The sequence below is a fragment of the Ochotona curzoniae genome, unplaced genomic scaffold (assembly GCF_017591425.1).
Source record: "Ochotona curzoniae isolate NIBS_2020 unplaced genomic scaffold, NIBS_Ocur_1.0 contig_430, whole genome shotgun sequence".
Taxonomy (NCBI): domain Eukaryota; kingdom Metazoa; phylum Chordata; class Mammalia; order Lagomorpha; family Ochotonidae; genus Ochotona; species Ochotona curzoniae.
The window spans coordinates 19,233,428-19,256,582 of NW_024466219.1; the positions used below are offsets into that span (position 1 = coordinate 19,233,428).

General features: G+C 44.9%; 1 protein-coding gene and 1 pseudogene across 1 annotated transcript in view; one reads left to right on the forward strand and one right to left on the reverse strand.

Annotated features, from left to right (window-relative positions):
- Positions 1 to 23,155, forward strand: part of HHAT (hedgehog acyltransferase) — a 257,631-nt gene that overhangs the window by 67,230 nt on the left and 167,246 nt on the right. The window lies entirely within an intron of this gene.
- On the reverse strand, positions 7,917 to 8,182 carry LOC121160019 (annotated as a pseudogene).

Below are 23,155 nucleotides of genomic sequence, written 5' to 3' on the forward strand. Positions count from 1 at the left end.
AAGATGCTGCTTCTGTTGGGAAGCAATGGTCCCTAAGGCTCAATAGTGCAGGATATCTGCTTGAGTTAGCTACATTTCTAGTTTTACTTTTCAGGAAGAGAAGGCTCCAGAAAGAGTTTGATTTTTAGGGAAAAGGCGAGGAGTAATTTTAAATCAGTAAACTTACTGATTTTTTTTTTAAATTTAACAAAGCAAAGTTGTAAATAGTTTCTGATTTTTAGTGTACATCCTGAGCTGAGGATGTGGAAATTTGAGCATAATATTCTCTTCTTCCCCTGTAAGCTCTCCATGGCAGTTTGAAGCAACCAACCTGTGCCACATTTCTTGGAATTCAAGACACCATTCCCTGACGGGCTGAAGGCTGGGTTTCCTAGGGAGGGTAGTTTGCAGATGTTCCTTAGAATTCTCTTGGGATTAACCCTGAAGGAAGAGAAGCAGAAAGAGAGGTAGAATGCATGAATCCTCTTGTTGCTGTCACAATAAAGAAATTAAATTTCTGCAATTCTGGGTGGTATTCTGGAATTACTTTGTTCATGAGTTTCTCACCTTCATATCTCCCCGTAAGTTTTTTCTTTATGATGCCTTTCCTTTGATTATTGGATCCCCTGGAGGGAATGATGGTCAATGCTTTCTTGTCCTGATTTTCATGTTGGTGAGGTATGTTTGTTTCTTTCTTTAAAAAGTTTTTAAAAATTATCTTGCATGTTACAGTTGTAAGATTTTTCCCCTATAGTTCCCTTTCCTTCCTCCCCATTTTACCTTCTCCTCATTTTCCCCTATGTTACTACAGTAGTATAGTCCTTTAATAACAGAAGTTTAACAATCCGCTGTTTCATTGTATCATGGTATTGTAGGCATTGTGGTGCTGTGGGGTAAACCATTGCATGCTAAACCTGCATCCCATTTTGGAGTACCGATGGGAGTCGCACTTCTTCTATCTCCAATCCAGCTTCCTACTAACTCATCCTAGAAGACAAGATGGCCCAAGTGCCTGGGCCTCTGCTACGCTCATGGGAGAGCTGGATGGAATTCTGAGGTCCTGGCTTCAGCCTGTCCCAGCCTTAGCTGTTGTAGCCATTTGGAGAATGAATCAGTGGTTGCAAGACCACTGTCTCTGTCTTTCTGCTACTCTGGTTTTCAAATTAAAAAAAAACAATGTTTAAAAAATGTTCATTTTATTTGAAAAGCAGATAGACTGAGATCTCCCATCTGTTACTTCACTCACCAAATCCTGCTGCAGTCAAGGTTGACCAGGCTGAAGCCGGGATTCTAGAACAGAGTCTGTGTAGTCCATGTGAGTAGCTGGGATCCATGTACTTGAACCATCATCGCCGTCTCCAAGGGGTTAAATTAGCAGGAAGCTGGATTGGAAGAGGACTAGGCAGAACCATAACTGGGAACCCCAAGTGGAATGTGAGCACCCCAAATGGCAACTTATCTGATGCATGAAACATGTTGCCAGGTTTTAAAAGTTTTTTGGGGGATATTTTTCCAAACTTATCTTTTCCAACCTGTCTCTTAATACTTTTAAAAACATTTGGGGCCAGCATCGTGGAGAGGTGGGTCACACTGCTTCTGATGCTGGTGGTCTCTATAGGTACCAGTTTCTGTCCTGGCTGCTCCATTTGCAGTCTAGCTCCCTGGTTATGGCCTCGGAAAAGCAGTGGAAGATGGCCCATGTGCTGCCACCTTTGTGACAGACATGGGTGAAGCCCCTGGCTTCAGCCTGGCCCCGTGTTTCCTGTTGTGGACATCTGAGTGGTGAAACAGTGAATGGAGGGTCTTTCTCTTGCTAAACTTTGACTTTTAAAATAATGAAATATTTTAAAAAATGGACTTTCCTGGTTTTAATTCTTTAAAGCTCCTTTATTCTCTGAATATTGGTCTTGTGTAATTACATTGTCATGGATCAGGTTGTTTTATCTTACTGGTGGTGTTAATTTCATGTCTAGAGGAAGAGCTGCTTCTCTTTGCCTCATTCCTCTCTCCAAGTTCCTGATACCTCTTTGGTTCATGTCTGTCTGTCATGGTAACACATGCCTGCTAACTCCTGGTCATTCATCCCCGGGGGAGGGTAGGAGGAGTAGAAGCAGTCTGTCCTGACCCTCTAGCTAGGCTGCGTGTAACTGAAGGCTCATCACGGTGGGGAGACCACATTACGTGGTTATTTCTCTTGCCCATAGGAGGTGAGACGGTGAGTCCATCAACCTTAGCGCGGTTCCTTACAAGGATCCCAATGTTCCTTTCAGCTTTCTGCTTGACGATTCATGGTTTGTGGTCTCAGGATGGCTTCTTCCCCATAGGTGTCATCTGTGCAACCTAGGAGGGAAAACATGGGAAGACAAACTGTCAAATCATTCTTTCCTTTTGCTGGAGGAACAATGACTTTCCCAGAAGCCCATGGAAGGCATAATTGCTTGTATTTTTTTTTTTTTTAGAATTTTTAAAGATTTATTTATTTTTATTGCAAAGTCAGATATATATAGAGAGGAAGAAAGACAGGGAGAAAGATCTTCTGAATGATGATTCACTCCTCAATTGACCACAATGGTCGGTGCTGCTCTGATCCGAAGCCAGCAGCCAGGAACTTCCTCTAGGTCTCCCACACAGGTGCAGGGTCCCAAGGCTTTGTGCTGTCCTCCATTGCTTTCCCAGGCCACAAGCAGGGAGCTGGATGGGAAGTGGAGCTGCCGAGGTTAGAACCAGCACCCGTATGGGATCCCGGTGCATTCAAGGGGAGGACTTTAGCCACTAGGCCATGATGCCAGGCCCAATTGCTTTTATTCTTACTGGCCATTTCTGGGTCATGGCCTCTTCCACATGCAAAGCACGTAGGAAGGCACATATTTTAAAGACGACCCATTGCACCTTGAGCAGAATCCTGTTAGGAAGAAAGGGCAAGTGGGTATTGTCTAGGCATGTGGTGGTGTCAGCCACAGCAAGCACTGTGTCTGACATATAAGCGTGTGTGAGTGGATGAAGAATGAAGCATTCAAGGAGCCCAGGTACCCATCTGCTGAGCACAGACTTGTAAAAATAGATATGCGGGATTAACTGAGAGACATCAGTGTGAGAAATTAAAAATCTTGGTATTTTTGTGGCTTTGAATATAAAATTGGGTGAATTCTTTTTGAAAATATCATAGACTCAAGTGGACTCAAGCAGGGATCAACCTTGTCCCTTTGAAGGTCCTCAACCGTTGTTAAGTGTCCCAGTAACTGAAGTTGGAGAATTATTGGCTCTTTTCACACTTTGTTTATGCAACTCTTTTGCTTTCATTTTTCAAATCCTCATTCCCAATCCTGTCCTTTCTTGCCCATTTTTTAAATGTCAAAACTGAACTCATCTGTCATGTTCTAGGCCACTGCTTTGTCATAAGTTAGTGTTATGGCTGTGTTTTGTGTGTGTGCACTTGCTTCTCTCTCTGTATGGGCTGTTGAATATCATCCTCGAATGCTTGTCCTGGTGTGTCTATTGCAAGCAAACCCACAGGATGCTGAGAACATCTTTGTGTCCTGACTGTGGAACCATGTGGGTATCCCCTGAGGCTTTTCATCTGGGGCAACAGAGATAATGGTAAGGTTATGGGGAGCAGAGAAATATTTCCTCTAATTTTCTGAGGCTTTTTTTTTTTTCAGGGAAGAGGGCAGCTCCCTTTACCCAATGCTGTTCCTAGATCCTGGACATTAGAAAAGATGGAAGTGAGTTTCCTGTGAAAACTGGAGGCTCTTTACTCTTTGGGAAGTTGCAGCTTAGGGGCGTTAGGGCAGGCATGATAGAACATGCCTGACAATGTTCCTGCAGCCACGGACCCTTCTGTGCACATGATGTTTTGGGTACTGATGCCTCTGAAGCAGAAGAAGCAAAGATGAGGGTTCCTTGTTCTGTGTAAAGTTCTTACAGAGCCTGAAATACATAAGAGCCACACAAGGTAACAGACCCCTAGGAAGAGAAACCCAAGGTAACTAGGACTTCTACCTTTTGCAGTTCCATTTAATTCTCACATTATTTCCTATGTCATTCTCCTCACATAATCTATCATTCTTCAAGCTATGAGTTATATGTGGGTAAAACTTGGACTACCAGCTGCAAGATAAGTAGGTGTCAGCCTTTTTATGCTGCACAATTTTGTGTGAAGTGAGACCTCATTTTTGAATAGTTATAACTTTACTAAAGAAAATATGTTTGGCCTTCAGTAGAATAGATCAACTGTTTCCTTCCTGTATTTCTTAGTAGGATCTCAGGCTCACTCAGTGTCATAGCAAGCAACTTAAAGCATAAAGACAGAGGATTCCTTCTTGCTACCTACAAGCAAGACCGTGAATGACATTGTTGTGTATGTTATCTTTGATTGTCTCCGTAGCTTTGATGGTGTTAGCTCTGTTGCAGATAGAACTATAGATTCTAAGAAATTGAAGCTAGAATTTGCATCAAAGACCTTTTTATTTATTTATTTATTTTTTAATTAAAGCCCCAGAGTTGTTTACCTGGAGCATGTGTAAGAACATGATCTGTGGGTGGGTGTTATGGGCTAGCAGTTAAGCTGCTGTTTTGGAATGATCACCTCCTGTGTCAGAGTACCCTGGTTCAAGTGCAAGCTCTGCTTCCAATATAGCTTCCTGTTCATGCACATCGTGGGAGGCAGTGGGTGATGACTTAAATACTTTGGTCTTGTCTACCCATGTGGGAGACTTGGATTGAAGTTCTGGCTCTTGGTTATTCCCTGGTCCAGCCCTGGCTGTTGGAGAGGTTTAGGAGTGAACCAGTGGATGGAGGATTTCTTTCTTGCTCTTTTATTCTGCCTTTCCAAAAGCAAACAAACCATGATGTGGCGCTGATGAAGCCAGTGTACAAGTTGTTGTCATGGTAAAGATTGTAAGGGTTACAACTGATGTGATGGCAGGGTTTGAGAAGTGATGCTGACTAAGCCAGGTGATGTACTTAAACCTGGAGTCAGAACAAAAAGCCACCAGACTGGGTCATAAATACAGAGTTCTGTAGGTTTCTGCCTCCAGCAGTTTGAGGAACCTCAAGGCTGATTGAGGAGAGAAGCATGAACACAAGGCAGCAGTGGCGTACACAGCTTTGCTTTGGTCACACTGTGATGGGTTCCATGAACAGGCAGTGCCTTGACACATGAGGCTCTCCAAAGGCTATGGTCTGGGAGCCACCACCCAGAAGAGGACAGGAAAGGAGCTTGTAAAGGAGAAGGGAGGAGCCAGGGTCTTTTTGTGGTTTGATGACGTCACTCAGCAACAGGCCAGGGGCAATTATGGAGCAGAATGCTTAGAGGGGCTAATATGTATGGGATACCATTTCAAGGAAATATACAAAGCATATAGGAAGGTTCCAAGTAGCTACAAAGTCTTACATGGGCTATGTTAAAGGCACACAGGGTACATCAAGATTAGGGCCTGACACAAATCTCTTGGAAGAGATAATGTAGGGCCCAGTATACAGAGGCCATCTTTGGCTCAGCTATGTAAGCCACCTCTGGAGGCTGTGCTCATCTGTGTGTTAGTGCAGGTCATGGTATGTGCTATCTGTGAGTCTGGCTGGAGGTAGGGAGAGGAACGCAGGCATACTCATTCACTGACAGAAGACTTGGTTGATGTCTCCCTTTTCTGGTTTGGGTGGCAAGAATGTAAAGGAGAACAAGGCAAGTACAGCCTGTCTCACTGCAGAGTGCACAGTGTACACTGCAGCTTAGATAAAGAAGAATGCAGGGGTGATGTGCTATGATAGATGTTGAGGTGGCAGGAGTCCAGGATGCCAGGGGAGCCTTGAGGAAAGCATTGAAGGAGCCTGGGAAAGCTTCTCAGAGGCAGTGTTGGCTAGGAGGTAATCTGACATGTTTCAGTGTTTTTTTATTTCAGTTTTATTTATTCCAAATACTTTGTTTGCTCTTGACGAAATCATTGCTGGCTCATGGATTACATGGTGGCATCATTTTTCTCAAGAGACTTTTGTATTTCCTTTTTGTCACCCATGTGTTGGTTACTCAGCAGTGTGTTTTTTCATGGAGCTGTAATTTGTTGTTGTTGTTGTCATTGTGGTTGTTGTGGCTGTTCTAACTCATACCAGTTGTTGACTTGGTTTCATGGCTTTTCAATTATGGAAATGTATAATGATGAGTACTGGGATCTACCATATCCAGATGTGGGGTATTATGCAACATGCATCCCTGCTTCCAGACGAAAGATGGATTCCCAGTGAAACTGTTGGACATGTGTAGACAATGGGATGCTGGACTGTCTGACGTTGTCTGTACCAGCAATGTCAGGGTACACTTAAATAAGAGACTGATGGAATTGTGTAGTAAAATGGGGAAAATCTGTCGGGGGGTAGGAGTTTGGGTTAGAAATCCCCATCTATACGAAATTGTATCACATAATTCAAAAATTCAAAACAAAGTATATATTAAAAAGAAAGGTTGAAGACAAGATGTGATACAGCCTGAGTTAAGCTAGCTAGTGTTTTGTGGCCGATGCTAATGGATGGGAAACAAATCTGGGGACATTTGTGGGGTGGAATTGACTTGGTGTTACTAGGAGGCTTGATGAGAAGTTGAGGGGTGATGGCAGTCAGGGATGAAGGCTGAAGTGCCACACACTGGTGGGAGAAGTACCACCCGTCCCTAAGCTACAGCATTTGCAGCTCTGCCCTTGGCCCTTCCCACCACGAGTCATAGTTTCCAACACTCCTGGGGCCAGTTGTGCCTGAAGGTCACCTTGTTAGCTTCTCATGAGTTGGCTGTGTGAGTGTTTGTGCTACTGTTGAATGCACATCTTCTGTCTGTTGACTGGCTATTGCTTGCATGTGTCTTTCTCTCGCAGAGCCATGATGAGAACCTCTCAAAATTGAATCCTGGACATTTATTTTTCTTTTGCTCCTGACTCTGATTTTGTTTCATTTGAGAGTAGGTGTGAGTTCACTACTGCAGGTGATTCTGTGTTTTGCTGGCATGGTGACTCCGAAGGGTGCCTGGACGGAGTAGGTTGATCAAAAGCAGCGGAACGGCTTCCTCTGTCCTCATTCTTTTCTCTGTGGTCCCACTTGGTATGTTCAGATCAACTTTGCATGGTGTTACAGGCTCTGAAGGGTTAAAGACCCAGTGCCCAGCTCCTCTGGATAGTATTTTGGAAGAGATAAACATCGGGATAGTCTGTGACTACTCTTGTTTTTCTCTGATCTTCAGAGTGATATAATTCATACTTTTATTAGGGGTAAGCACATTCAGCAAACGTTGATAAAATGCTTTGACTATCCTTGAATGCGCAGCTGACTGTAAGCACATGTCATGTGGTTACCTAGCATGAAATTGGTGCTCAGCATATACTTGTCAAAGCAATCTAGCAGTGAACAAGTGCGTTCTGGATGACCACCAAATTGTGAGTTACATGGTTTGTCTTTTTGATAGTCCTCTTCGGGGCATTTGTGATGAAGAGAAATAAGGTGTGGTGATGGCTTGATGTTAAAAACAATGGAGTGTGTGTGTGTGTGTGTGTGTGTGTGTGTGTGTGTGTGCAGAATGCAGGAATTTCAAAATCCTGAAACATGTGAGGCTGAAACATGTGCTGCTGGGGCCTATGTACAATTCACAGGTTTGTTAGTTCACATGTTACTCTAGTAACAGCCAGAAATAGGTTCAGCTCAATATTCAAGTAACAAGAGAACTATGGGGCCTTGAGCTCTGGCAAGGTCAGGCCTGCCCACTGCCTGCAATGGGCAGCTCTACTGGAATCTGTGGGGATGCCCAGGGCAGCCGGCTCCCGTGCCAGGAGTCAGTACATGTGACGATGAAGCCTGCAGAGGCCAGGCAAGCACGTGTCAACCCTTGTGCTTATGCATGTGGTTCTGCCCATCCCAGTGCCCTCAATGGCCTACAAACTGGACCAGGAGCCTCACATCCTAGGTCAGCTGTGCATTTCTGGGCTGTTGGGGGTCATTAGCTTGGCCTTTCTCTCCATATACTGTCCCTTTGTTGAATACAGCTCCAGCAGGAAGGGCTCCTTGGTCTCACCATCCCACATGACACTCTTCTCATCCTTGGACTGACTGGTGCACTGTAGATGCAGGTAGCACCAGCAGCCCAGGAGCAAGGCCCCCAGGAGAGTGATGGTAGTAGGGTGACGACAACAGTAGCTGGACCCACAGTGGGGCTGTGGTCCCTTATAGTCATGGTCAGTGCTGGGGGCTTTCCTGGCTAGGAACTTCTGGGTGTGGCTAGGTCAGTGAGGCTAGGATACAAGAGTCCTTGGCATGGCCTGATCTCCCCGCAGCAGCCTGACAGGCCAGCCTGGTCTGGCTTCTGCACACCCGTGGGACCCAAAGTAATGGATTTTTCCCCCCCTCATTCATTTAATTTTTGTTGTTTACTTTGAGAAATCCCCTTTCTCACCTTTTATTGGTTATAAAAGAAGTCCTGCTGTTCTAGGAACACCTGATGGGATAAGGCGAGTATAGGTACTCTTCCCGGAGTGGAGGATGGAATGTCCTTGGGGCGGGGGTGCGAAGTATTCCTTGTGCAGGATTCTGTGCAGCTGCTGTGGAATTGAACAGTAAGGAGTGCACCAGTGCAGGATAAAGAGGTGTTTTGTTCTGCTTTTGTGTAGGGAGTGTCCAGGGAGAAGCACATCAAATGGAGAACCCATTAATCTCTTTGCCTTGTGGGTCAAGGAGTTTGTGGTGTGGGTGAGGGGTATAGAGAATGAGAAGTAGGGCGGGGCCCGCACTGGAGTTTCTCATGTGAAGACTGGGCTTTAGGTAGCAGTAGCTTGTTGTTGCTGGGCCGAGATGCTGAGTTACAGAGAAGGCCGTGTGTGTGTGTGTGTGTATGTGTATACACACAGGGTGATGGGGAAGGGTGGTTCAGTAGGAAATGTGAAGCATGCTATGCCCATCTCATAGAAAGCTCAGTAATGTCTCTCCCTGAGGTGTAGCCCTGGTTGTCTAGGAGACCTTGCTCGCTTTGCTATGGATCTCTGCATTGTCCTGTAGCCATCTGCTGTGCCAGTGAGCCCTTTGTGTTATTATTCTGTAGACTTACAAATTTCTCAAATAGTTTGCATTTCAAGGTCTGAACATCAATCCTAACTTTGGATTTTGATAAAGATCGAATTGAGGGCATCATTGTTCAAATTGTTGTTTTTAGTGGTATCTGTTAAGTTTATGCATGGACATGAAACTGTGACAGCTTGGCGGTTGACAGCTGGAACAAATATTTGTTCCTTTTTAAGTTCTAAAATTCTTGACATCTTCCAGATTTGTAATTAAAGGCCCCCAAATATGTGTAATATTCCAACATGGGATAAAAATGTATTTTAGGAGAAATGGATGAATACATTGGTGTAGCACAAAATGAGTCTGTGGTCACATACTAGCAGAGAATGTGAATAGAGAACAATGCAAGGAATCAGAGTTGTGACACAAATGATCTCCCCTATTTGTTCCCTATCCCTGTTTTCCTTCTATGCCTTGTCTTGTCATTTATCAGTACTTACTGATGGCCCTACACCTGCCTTACAACTTACTTTAAACAAATTCTTAATATTTTTAAAAGATATATTTGAAAGGCAGAATTTCAGACATGGAAAGGAGACAGAGAGAGAGATTGACAAAGAATATCTTCCATCTTTGCTGGTTCGCCTTTCCTCAACTGCTGTTTTTCCTCTTCTTCCTATTTTGTTTTTATTGTTTACAGTGATACACTTTTAGTTTTCTTTTTTTAAATTTTATTTTTAAAAATAATTATTACATGGTTGATCAGGGTGGGAAGCATCAAGGTTTAGGGAAAATTGGGTGAATTCATTACTTCCAAATTTGCCATTTCTTGTTGTTCCTGGGGGAATGGGAGAAACAAAGGGGAAAACGACTCATGACGTTCCACACACTCCAGTACCCAGGGATAAGGAACCACCACCTCATATCAACCCAGAGTCTCGATGTGTACATATTCTTAGGGTTCTGTCCAAGTGGTTTGGATAGTTCTGAAATGCTGATTTCACCGATTCAAGGATGATGTCACCCTCCCAATGTCCATTGGCTCCGTTCACCGAAATTATTTGCTGTCTTTGTTTGCTTGGGGTCCAGTTAGTTGTTCCTCTGCCTCAGCGCCACATGTGCTGCCTTAATCTCGTTTTACCTCAGGGCCTGTGTACACTGTTCCACCTTTTTAATTAAGTAGGGCATGTTCTTGCAGGCGAGTCCAAGAAGCTGGACCAGATGTCTCAAGCATCCCTGGATCCTCTACCCCTGGGGTTCATGAACCCGACACCCACCTATTATGCCAGTCCTGAGACCTGTACCAGAAGATCCAGGTTCTGCCAGATTCCCCACCCTAGGGTTCACAGAGCCAATATCCACCTAGGAGGTGGGCTCCATGATCTGGGCCAAGTGACCCACACCCCAGCAGTTCCCCCTGTCCCCGGAGCTCAGGAACCCATCCCCCCACCACAGTGTGGACCCCATGACATGAGCCAATCTACCCAACCATATCAGACCTCCTGTCCCTGGGATTCATGTACCTGGCCACTGTTTGGCCCAGACTGGCATGACTCGCCTCACCTGAGCTTCCGCAGTCTTATTACATTGCCTGGCCTAGTCTATACTGCCCCCTAATCCAGCTCCTGCTGGTGGGTGCTTCAGCCTATCCTGGCCCAGCCTAATTTCTGCCCCAGTCCTAATGTGAACTGGCTGGTGTTGCGGCCTGATCTGCCCCCTACACTAGTTCTCAGATCTGCCAATGGATGTCATATGCTGGCCTAGATTCATCCATCTCCAGACCTGATCCACACGTATGCCGGCAGGTACTGTAACCTGGCATGGTCTGGGCTGCTTCTTGCCTTGCTTCTCGTGCTTTCCTGTGGGGTCTGTGTCCCAATGGAGTTTGCCAAGCTACTCCATTGAGTCTCCTCCCAATGGCATTTCTTGCACACACCAGTGGATCGTTGGCCCAGGTTGACTTTGTCCACCTCCTGTTCTGGCGAGAACAGTGGCCTTGCTCAACTGGCCATACTCATTCTGATTCTTGTTGTTGGCTGTTGCAGCCCAGCGTTACCTGGTACACACCCAGACATAGCTTTCACATAGTTCAGCGGGAGTCAAGACCTGGTTTGGCCAGTTCTACACCCAAAATGGCTCTCATGAGTTCCAGTGGGTGCTGAAGTCAAGCCCAATCTGTCATTCCTCCGCCCTGGTGCAGTCAGTAGCCATGTACTCTCACACCTGCTGCACCTGGTCCTACTCTCATTCTCACCAGTGGGAATATGAACCCATTACAAGCTTAACTCCATTGAACCAAGAATTCACCAAGTAGTGAACTGACAAATCTTAACAAACTTCTGTGCGTCTGGGCTGCTGCCCACCTTCTGTACCTGTCCCATGCCCCCTCTCCTGTGCCACGTACATAGGCTCCATCCAGTACAGGAGCATCTTGGTCATCATTAGTCATGGCACAGATGATTTCATCATGGAGGGTGCCTATTAGCCATCCTGTCAGGCAGGAGCACTCTTGCTCTTTATTGTGGCATGATTTATTGTCATTCCCATCTATGCCTGGCTGCCATATCCTAAGAGAAGCTTTCCTGTGGCCCAAGTATTAGTAGCCTGCCAGGGTTTCGCCTGACCCTGTTTTATTCTGTGCAAGGACTCATTACCATCTGAATGTTTTCCTGTTTACTTGCTACCAGTGAATATATAGTCCGTGGAACTCGGGATCCTTTGGAAGTGTTTGTCATGGTAGCTTTCCAGTGACTGCTATTGTAGATACCTGGTAATTGGCATTCTGGAGACTTTTGCTCAGTTATGCCTAATGCAGTAATTTCAGCAAAATTCTTTTATAATTTGTTGGTAAGAGCAGATATCCTTAGTAGACTCATTGGGGGGTTTGAATCTCTGAGTTTTAATCTTAGTGATAGAGTTGCTAATAGTTTGACCTCGGAAAAATAGCATAGCTTTTATAAGATAAAAATGTGGTTTCTATTTAAGAAAACCTTGCCCACATGATAGTTGAAAGGAGTAGCTCTGATGAAGGATATGTAGCTATTTGTAAGTTTTTGATTCACACATGGAAGTTGTTCCGTTTGTTGGAGTTGGATGGAATGGGTTCCAAGCTGAGCTGTAGGGAAGTACAGCCCATTTCAGAGTGGACTCTTACATCGTGGGTCTGAGACACATGTTTTGGTCAAAACTCAACATGTGATAGCTTCTTTAGGGGTTTTATTATATGCTTGCTCCCATGAAGGGGGAGTTGGCTTGACCAGAGCTAGGCAAGGGAGCATCCAAGAGACACGTGTTGCCAGTTCCCACTTAGGCATTGCCTGGGGAGGGACAGCCTGGTTTGGCAGCTTCCTGTGTCATGTCTGATGCTTTGTCCCATCTCTGTCATGAAGATGGAAGCTTTCATCTGTCAGAGCTTGATGTCCTGAAAGAGTCTTGTGCACTGGCCACTGCCATGGTCCTGGTTCCTGCTCTATCAGAAAAACCCTGAGTACATGATTTTATTTCCTAAGTGGCTGATCAAGAGATCAAAGAGGTGATATAAAAGCTATGACCCTTTAGTTACCTTTGAGGTAGTAACACTTATTCAAAACAGGCAAATGGACAGTCTGGTGTGATGGATGAGTCTCCATGAGCTGATTAATGTGTGTCTGACTACAGACCGATCGGCCTTCAGGGTGCTCACAGATTAGGCTCTTGATACTTAAGGCTGAGGACCAGGCCCTGGATAGCTGGACTTCATCAGTACAAAGCTACTTTGAGAGGATGTGTCTGGGTGCCCAGCTGCTTGACCAGACACTCTGCCTGGTGTTGCAGTACCATCACTTTGAATTTGTGATACTGGTTTCATATGATGCTTTTTTCATTTTCCTACCTGCTCCCCTCCCCCCTTTAAAAAAAATCTGGCTGGAGATTCTTAGATTGAATTGTGTGTAAGTGTGCGGTTATTAGCAGTTCACGATAGTGCTACTTGAAAGCACCAGGAGGTGGCAGTAAGAGCTAGCTAGTCATTTGGGCAACACAAACTTGGCAAAATTTCTTGGGCTGAAATTCAGCCCCTCCTGGGTGATTTATGAGGGAAGGGAACGGAGGGGACAGGGTGGACTTGTTGAGTGGAGAGGTGGGCTACCAAGAGAGCCATGTTCCTCTCAGCTCACCTGAAGTCCCTTTAGCACTTGGAGCTCCTTTTCCATGAATTCTCCTGTGAATTTAGAAACAGTTTCTCACTTTCCTTTGGTTTTCAGCTTTTGGGTAGAACGTGTTTATACATAGGTAGGGTGTAGTTGAGACTACCACTGGATATCAGCTGCAACAATCTCTTGGACCATTAGTTTCGGGGTGGAATGGGCTCGGCTCTTTGTCCTCTGGGTGAGCAGAGCCCAGGTCTCAGTTGCACCGGCCAGTTCACAGGCCGCTCTGCCTCTCACCTGCTGCTCTTGTGGGTTTGTTCTGGGCGGGCACCATCTCATTGTGCCTGTTGTACATCACCTGGGTTGGCACACACTTCTTCTTAATTTGTACATGCACATCATGCCTCACACACACATGTATTCCTACAACCACACACCACAGAGCACAGCGATTTAGGATGAGGTCTTTGTGTATATAAGAAACATAGACCATATGTCGAGATCCTATTCAACCTGGGTCTGAAGTCGTGTCACCATTCCTGCATCCATCCCTGGCCCCCAGATCTCCTTGGCCGATTCAGCTCTTCATGCCTCGTCCATGCCGTTGCTTAAGGTTTCTCTTTGTCTAGATAATGCTTCCTTCACACTGTTGCATTTGGGGAAATGAACAGCAAAAGTCAAGAATTAGCCCCTTGTAGCCATCACCTAGGCTTAGCAATTACCAGTCAGCCCAAGGCCAGTTTCTTTTCATGTATTCCCTCTCCATAGTGGGTTTTAAAAAATGTATTTATTTATTTTAAAGATTTATTTATTTTTATTGGAAGTTATAAATATAGAGAGGAGGAGAGACAGAGAGGAAGATCTTCTGTCTCATGATTCACTTCTAGACCACGATGGCTAGAGTTGCGCTGAAGACAGGAGCTTCTTTCGGGTCTCCTGTGAAGGTGCAGAGTCCCAAGGCTTTGGGGCTGTCCTTGGCTGCTTTCCCAGGCCACAATCAGGGAGTTGGATGGGAAACAGGGCCATTGGGGCTAGAATCGGTGCCCATATGGGATTCCACTACGTTCAAGGCGAGGACTTTAGTTGCTAGGTCACCATGCCAGGCCCCAAATTTTTATTTATTTTTAAAAAGTAATTTTGTGATATAGTTCCATAGGCTCAGGGATTTCCATTCTCCCCTTCCTCTAACTGATTTCTTCCATATTGTTGCGATAGCACAGTCCTTCAAAAAAGTTTTGAAGCAAGTCCTAGGCATCTTATCATTCCTTAATGTTTAGTAGCATCTCAGAGATAAGAACCTTTTTCTTTTGAAGTCCTGAATATTCTAAGAATGTTAGCTACAGTAGCCTTGACTGCACAGTTGCCTATTTCAAGCCCAGAATGGAGAAATGGAAAACAGCTTGAGGCTTTTCTTTCCTGGGTTCTGAGTGTGCTTGCTCCAGGGGAAACACAGGTGTGTGGGGTTTGGGAAGCAGAGCTCTCTTGTAAGGTGTGAGTGCACGAGGTGATGGAAAGGTGAATCTGCTTTGAAGCTGTTCTTAGGTGGCAGGCAAAGCTTTTGGGGATCTGTTAGAGAGTCCTTGTTGAAAACCTTAATGCTCACTGTTGGGGGTTAGAGTAAGTGGAAAGAGGGTTTGTGTCTGTTTTCTGACTTTATTGATGCTGTGGGGCTCAGATCTTGACCTTGCAGTTGGGCAGAGGGAAGAGCTGCTCCGTCTGTGCTCATGATTGGTCTGCAAATTCTCCTGATGCTGAGCTGGTGGCACATGGCTTCTCAAGCCGCAGGGCCTGAATCTCATGCTGGGTGTCCTTGTAGAATTTTCCAGGTTTTTTTTCTACGTCTGGTGAATGACAGTGAGACTAAGGGTGACGTATTTGCAGACAATTAAGCTGTTGGAGAGCTGGGAGGGACCCTGTGCTACCTGTTACTTTGGGGACATGCAGCTGGGGCAGTGCCACCTTCAGGTTGTCATACTGTCTGTGCAACTCCCCTTCTTTCTCTGAGGGTCCCAAGCCTTGATCTTGGCCTTGACCCTGCAAGCCCTGCCACCATCTCTGCTTGGAGGGAGAGGAAGATACTGAGGATTTTCTACTGCCATGTCTGACATACTGGCTGTGATTGAAATAATGTCTTTGTGTCCATCTAAATGATAATCAAGTCCCAAGACAGTCATCCAGTTACTCTTGCTCATTCCACAACATTGCAAGGACAGACCAGGGGTAAGATGTTTGGCTTTTGATATTTGTTTAGAAAATTGGGGACACACATACATCTGAAAGCATACAATCCTTTCCCCACACTTTTGAGTCATTAAACATTATCAAGTTTAAGATACACTAGAAAATTAATTTTCAGAAGCTCTCTCCTTGGATTAGAATCCTGAGGTTATTTAAAATTAATGCAGTGAGAGCCCAAAGCTACTCTGGGATTCACTACTGTGGAACTTGACTGCTCAATTATAGATATTCCATGTGGTGTGAGGTTAATTTCATGGTGCATGCTTATGGAATGGAAGAGATGCCTGCTTGATGTGGCATCGTGAAGGGTAGAACCATGGTCATTGAAAGCATCACCCATTCCTTGTTACCAATCCAGACCCCCTTAAAGAATACCACAATCTTTGCTCATCCCTACCTATCATGTTATTGTGCCTGTGAAACTTGGTGTGCAGATCACTTCTCACATACACACAATAGCTGTATCTTTCTTTTAAGCCAACTTGGCATGTGTGAGTCTGAGTTTGTTGGATACTTTGGGGAGGCAATTAGTTTGGAGAGGAGTTTTCTGCTCCAGTGAGATTCGCAGTTGAGTTTGTTAATACCTGATTTCCAATTCTTTTTTGCACATACACTTTATAAGAACATCTCTTAGACAAAATGAGGTGGAGTCACTACCTGAAAATTTGCTTTTCAGATTGTTTGTCCCCACATGAAGCTCCCTGCATTCCTCACACTGCCTCATTAGGCCCCGTGTAGCTGTTTGTGGTGGGATCATCTTCCCTTTTGTGGATCTGGAGCAGGCTGATGACTTGAGTGACACCCCAGTGGAGCTGGGAAAGGGCCTTTGCAGACTTAAATTCTTAATCCATATGTCTGTCGTGTTACACTACTGGCATCGCTTTTGGTTTTAAAGCATTTCTTTATTTTACCATATAATCAGTATCCTGAACTTTTTCTTTTGTCCTTATGCATTTCTTTGTACTTTCACCCACTGTTTACGTGGCAATTCATGAGAGAGAAATGGAGTGCCTGAAAATCCACAGATGAAGGCAAGGGATGTCGTCCTCTCCATTGGGAGGAGAGCCAAGTTCTGGCATGCTCAGGATATCTCTGAGCCTCTGCTCTGACCCCTGCTGCTTGTTGTGATGTCCTGGGCTAGGGAATGGCCCACAGACCACAGCCTGGCCTCACGGTCCTTTTGTAAGACAGGACTTGTGCAGCTTCAACTTTGTCCCCATAATTTGCTCTTGAATGAACTTGAGCAACCCTACCCTCATCTTTTGCCCGGCCTCCTGTTTTGCATGTCCCTTGAAAGACAGCATGACAGAGGGATGGGGAAGAGAGAGACAGAGACAGAGAGAGAGAAAAGAGAGACCTGTATTCCATTTGCTGGTTCACTTCAAAGTGGTAGTGACTGGTCCAGGCTAAAGCTAGAAACCTGGAACTCCCTTTTTGTCTTCTGCATGTGTGGTAGGGGCTAAGCACTTGGACTGCCTTCTGGTGACTTCTCAGGTGCATTAGCAGGGAGCTGGATTGAAATAGAACAGCTGCAACTGGCGCCCTACTATGGGATATGGGCATTGTAAGTAGTGGCTTGCCCTGTGGTACCACCATGCCAGCTCTTGTTTCTCCCTCTGCCCTTCCTCGATTTAGTGTTACTGTGAATGCTATCATTCCGCCCCCAATCGCTTACCTGCAGGTGATGTGTTAAAAAATGCCCAGGGGTTACCTGAAATTATAGAAAGAGCCAAATCCGATGTGAAACACTTTTTCCTTATATACGTAGACATCTGTGATAGTTTAATTTATAAATTAGGTACAGAATAGGATTAACATTAGTTAATGGATCATTTTAACATATAGTGTAGTAAAACTTATATGTTTCTTTCTGTCTTTCTACATACATTATTGTGTTCTTCTTACTTCTTGAGATGGTGTCAGAGGATTCAGTAGCAAATGATAAGAGGAAGTGAGCTTAGGCATTGTGGTGTAACTATTGTAAGGTTCTTGAACATATGTCCTGTGTCCTAATAGTAAAGATGGAGTGGGATGCTATAAGATTTCTTTACACTATGTGGAACACTGTGCAATTTAAAATATGAATTGCTTACTTCTGGATTCTTGCATTTAGTTTTTCAGACTGTACTTGGCTGCAGGTGCCTGAAACCATGGAAAGTTAAATCACAGCTCAGGGTAGACTCAGTATTTCCATTTCCTAGAAGTAGTTAATGTGAGAACCTTCTGCTGTGACCTGCTCGGGAGCAGAGGCAACTTGGGGTCCTCGGACTATCCTCCTCTCGGAGTACTGGAGAGCTGACTGCTGGATGTGGGTTTCCTTGTCATCCACATGTACTAACAATTGATGAAGCATGTTAATGCCTGAGCATACAGAATTTTGTGATCGACTGTTCACAGGTAGACAAGTTGCAGGTGGTTCACCTCAGCTAGGAACTGGGATTGGGATCTTGTAGTGAATCTGAACTATTGGATTCCAATCAATCTCTCCCCTCCCCTCCTGCCAAGGGCAGTAGGTGGGAACACTGACTCTACCTGGTAGGTTACAGGCACAACTGCCAGCTCCACAGGTTGAAATGACACCATAGACTACAGTCATTAATTCTCCAAATCCTCTGATTGGGCTGGCTTCACACGAGTCATCATCTGCATCTCACCCCAGCACAATGTTGGAATCTAGTACTTTTTTTTAAAAAAAGATTTATTTATTTTAATTACAAAGTCAGATATATAGAGAGGAGGAGAGACAGAGAGGAAGATCTTCCGTCCAATGATTCACTCCCCAAGTGACCACAATGGCTATTGTTGTACTGATCCGAAACAAAAAGCTAGGAACCTCCTCCAGGTCTCCCACGCGGGTGCAGGGTCCCAAGGCTTTCTACTGTCCTTGACTGCTTTCCCAGGCCACAAGCAGGGAGCTGGATGGGAAGTGGAGCTTCAGGGGTTAGAACAGGAGGCCATATGGAATCCCAGCCCATTCAAGGCGAGGACTTTAGCCACTAGGCCACTGCGCAGGGCCCTGCAGTCTAGTATTTAATGTGGCATTCTTGGCAGCCATTCTTCAGTAGTGCCTGTTAGCTCACTCCATTCCCTCAGCCATCACACTTACTGACTCTCAGCTTTCTGACACTGGCTATATTGGTCTGTTTATGTTGCTATGGCACAGCATCCAAAACTGAGTACTTTATAAGGAAGAGAGGTTTATTTTTGCTGAGAAGTCCAAGTTTGGGCAGCTGTGTCTGCTACATCAGAACATGGCGGATGGCATCACCCAACAGGAGTGGTAAGTGACTTGTGTGGAAGAAGTCGGGCACGTGGAGTAAATTTCATTTATGGCAATGTCAGGGAACTACTCCAGTTCCCTGGAATCACTGCACTCTGGTGAGAGAAGCACTTATGCCTTCCTAGAGTGGTACCTGCTGCCATGACTTGTGTAATCATCCCCCATTTGGCCCACCTTTGAAAGATTCTCTACACTCGGCCACGCTGGGGACCAAGCTTTTAATGCATGATGAATCTCCTCATCTTGGCCAAGAATGCACTAAGTCTTGTAAGGTAAAAGCCATCTTTTGGTTAGTGACTTCATAGGAGCCTGTGAACATCATGATGTTGACCACTGGTGTTGACCTTCCTACACCCTTATCTTCTTCTCTTACCTACACCCAGTTGAAAGGGAACCTCCAAGCCTCACTGGTAGAACTCTACATTATGTTGTAGTTCCTGGTCTGTAGATTTCCTGATTCTTTTTTTCTTTCTAGTACTTACCATATATATTATACATGAGATGCTGTCATAAAGAAATGTGTTTAAGAAACAGAGTATCACAGCTGTGTCTCCTGAATCTGACAGATTTAATCACAAAGCAATGAAGCAAAAATTTAGAACAGGATAGATACAGACAAGGTGAATGTGACAGGAGTCATTTACTTTGGTGATGAAAAGGGCCAGATAAGAGGTCAGGCCTTGAAGTGAGCTGGGATCCCAGGATAGGCTGAGGGTGTGGGGAATGCGGGTGGCACAAGCTGGTGGAGACAGAACAGTGTAGCACTGAACTGCCTGATAATGAAGCTGGAGCAAGTGCTTTACCCTGCTGTGAGAACTGTGATGGCAGAATGGCTCAGATCCATGAAGAGGGCAGCTCAGCAGCCAGTCTGTCAAGCTGTAGGGCATTTGTCTTCATAGAAATATTTCCAGAGGGCCAAGAAACCAGTGCATTGGTGGGCAAGATGCCATTACTTCTCCAGCCAAGAGACTGGAGTTAAAATCCCAACTGTTGATTAACCCTAAGACTTGTGAAGGGCGCTTAATCATTTTAAATATTTGCTTTTGAATCTGATGTGGGGGTCTGTACTCCCAACACAGGGTTCTATAAATATTGACAGTGGGATGATATGCATGTAGGCGTATTCATTCTCTCAATCCACACATTCACACAATGAAATACCAAAATGCTGAAATCTGTGATATGCCAGGTACTACTTGGTGCTAAGATGATAGAGGTAAAAATGATGGGCATTGGTCTAGCAGTTAAGAACCCAACTGGACACCTGTTTCTCATATTGGAGTCCTGGCTCCATTCTACTTTTCTTCTAATGGGCACCTTGGGAAGCAGCACATTATGGATCAAGTGATAGGTTTCTTAGATTGAGTTCTCATCTCCTAGCTTCAGGCTGACTTAGCCCTGGCTATTAAACGTAGGCATTTGGGGACCAAACTACTGGATGGGAGTTCTCTCTGTGTTTCTATACCTCTCAAAGAGAAGTTTTGTCCTACAGAGCTTATAGATAACGACTTTATAGGAACCTGTACCGTGTTTTGTATTTATAGAGTAACATGTGCCTTTTACTGATGCACTCAGGAAGTCTTATGGGGTGATACTGTTTAGGTAAGGCCTTAAGGGTATAATCATGACAGGTAAAATGGAAAAGGATGGGGAACCTTTAGGCAGAGGAATGACTGAGTCAAGACAAAGGCGGTAACTGAGTAAAATGAGGATCCAATGAAGGTAGGAAAGTTAGGCACGAAAATAGATTGAGCTTGAGCTTGCATTCTCCTTTTTCCTCTACAGTCATGTCAGCCCTCTTCAACCATTTGTATGAGAGCTAAAGCTGAGTGGAGTGGTAGGCTAGGCCAGCACCCATTACCAGCTGCTTTATATCCTTTAACCTTGTGGTGGGAAGATACCAAAGGGAGAGGGGGTCGGAAGGTGTGCTAGTCTGGGAGGTGCTGAGCTCACTGGGCCTTTTCTCAGTGCTGGTCCTCCTGAAACTTTGTAAAGTTTCACACTCATCTCTTTCTGCCTTGGAAGTCTGCTCTGTTTCTAGTTTTGAGGGTGGCAACCTAAATTCTGTTTTGGCCATGCTGAATTTAGAGTGCTTTGAATTGGAGAAGGCCTTCTGGTTGGCAGAATTTAACTGCTCGTTTAGCAACTTCAAGGCAGCAGCAAATGTGAGGATACTTCAGAAAGCTCGTGGAGATGCATAATTAAAAGAAATTAATTTTGATGCAAGAAATATAAATTCATACCTACTTTTTTCATAATACACATTTTCCCTTGAAATTCAAAGATTTTTTTAAGCCTTTATTTGTAGGGATGTTGAGTACAGACAGCCACACAGTCTCTCTCTCTCTCTGTGTCACACACACATACACACACACACACGTATACGGGGCATACAGAGACCTTCTGTCCACTGGCTCACTCCAGACTGAAATGCCTGTAATAACCAGAGCTAGGTCATGCCGAAGTCAGTAGGTGGGAACTCAAGTCGAGTCTCTCATATAGGCAGGGGCCCAAGGAGCTATGCCTCCCAGAGCGCATGATTAGAAGGAAACTGGACTTTGGGAAGAGTGCTGGGACTTGAACATAGGGGCTGTGATGCCTTTACTGTGGTACCAACACCTGCCCCTCCATGGGCTTTCTGAAGATGCCTGGTAGTACAAGGGTTCTTTTTTTCTTCTCCCCTTTCACAAACATTGTTGATACTGGAAATACAGGATCCCATACCCCCAAAGCACTGTTACTTGGGGGCAGGTCTGAACTTGAGTAGTGACTAACAGTCCTCAGAGATGATGAAGAGTGTCTATCAATGCACTTCCCATAAGGAGAACAGATTGGATAATCTTCAGTGATACAGGGTTTCAAAGAAACCTTTTCAAGAATCAACTCTACACTAGGTGTTAGATGCTTGGAGTATAAGAGATATGAGACACCATTCCTCATTGAAGGATACAGCCACATGTGTGCAGCTATGGTCTGATGTGGCAGTGACTGACCAGAACGTTAAGACCAAAGCTTATTGAGATACTGAGACGGAGCTTGGTGGCTGCCCAGCTGGCCCCATCACCCACTTTCACGTTTTCCATGAAATATCTTCATTTCTGTGAAGACTGCCCTGACACCTCTTTGAAATATAGCCCCTGCTGCCTCAGCACTTCTGCACTCCTCTATTAGCCTGGTTTCACCATAAGAGAATGCCCAACACAGGCAACTTAAGACGACCAGAGCTCACAATTTTGGGAGTCCAAGGGCATGGTGTCTGTGTCAACTCCACTCTGATAAGAGTCCTCTTACATCATGGCTGACTGCAATGGCAGAAGCACCTGTGGGACCAAGGGGCACATTTTGAGCCAGAAAGAATAGAGAGCGTAGGCCAGGCTTAGCCTATTATAACAACCTGTCTTCCAAAAACTCAATCCAGTAGGCCTGTATTCCCTTCTGAGGGTAATGTTCCAAGGCTTAAGGACTTCCCACAAGGTCCCACTTCTTTACATACTTAACACTATGCAGTACTGCCACCCTGGGGACAGTCAGTGAGATGTGAACCCTAGGGGAGACATTTGAACCATGGCATCTCCTTTTCCCAGCTCTGCAGCTTTGCTTTATCCATGGACTTTCTTGCTTTCATCTTTCTTGGTTATTGATGAGTAACAAACCATCTCCAAATTTAATGGCTGGAGTGGTGATTTCCTGTATCTCACTATTCTGTTGGTTGACTGCACTTGGCTGGGTAGTTCTTGCCTGAAGTTCCTCATACAGTTGCCCTCATGTATCATGGAGGCTACAGTCTCCCAAACCCTAGTTGGCAGTGGCCTTTTTTGGCTCCTCAGAGGTCTGACAGTTGAGCTTGGCTGTCAGCAGTGAGCTCAGCTCCTGCTGGTGACAAGAGCATGTGGCTTCTTTACATGGCTTAAGCTTCTTGTGGCATGGTTATTGGGTTCCACAAAGTGTACCAAAAGTGAACATTTTAAGGGGTAAGAAACAAAATGCGGCAGGCCAGTGACAAGTTACATGTGGTACTGCTTCACTTGATCCGTGTGCTTTGTGCTGAGGAGGTAGCAAGATCACATTGCAGAAGAACTTATGGGATGTGAGATATAGTTGTTGCCATCATTGGAAAATCTGTTTGATTGTTTTAATAACTTAATGTGAATACAGATTTCTGAATATGTCTTTTTTTGGTTGGCCCGATAAGATATAATCCCCAATAGGCAGGGGTATAGCCCCTGAGGCACAGCACATAGTTTGAATAATGCTTGTCACAATAGTGCACAGTGCATATTGAATATTGGTTCAGTGAGCTGTTGTGTCCATCCCTTTTAACAGACTGTGATATTCCCTATGGGCAAACATCTTGTTTCTTGATTCACCACTATATTGCACAGTGCCTAGCAAGGAGTTGGCTCAATAGCTGTATTTTAAATGAATGAGACAAGACCATATTTGAACCAGGATCTGAAATATAAGTGGTTTTTCCATGAAGAGTAGGAGGGATGGGACAGAAAGGCAG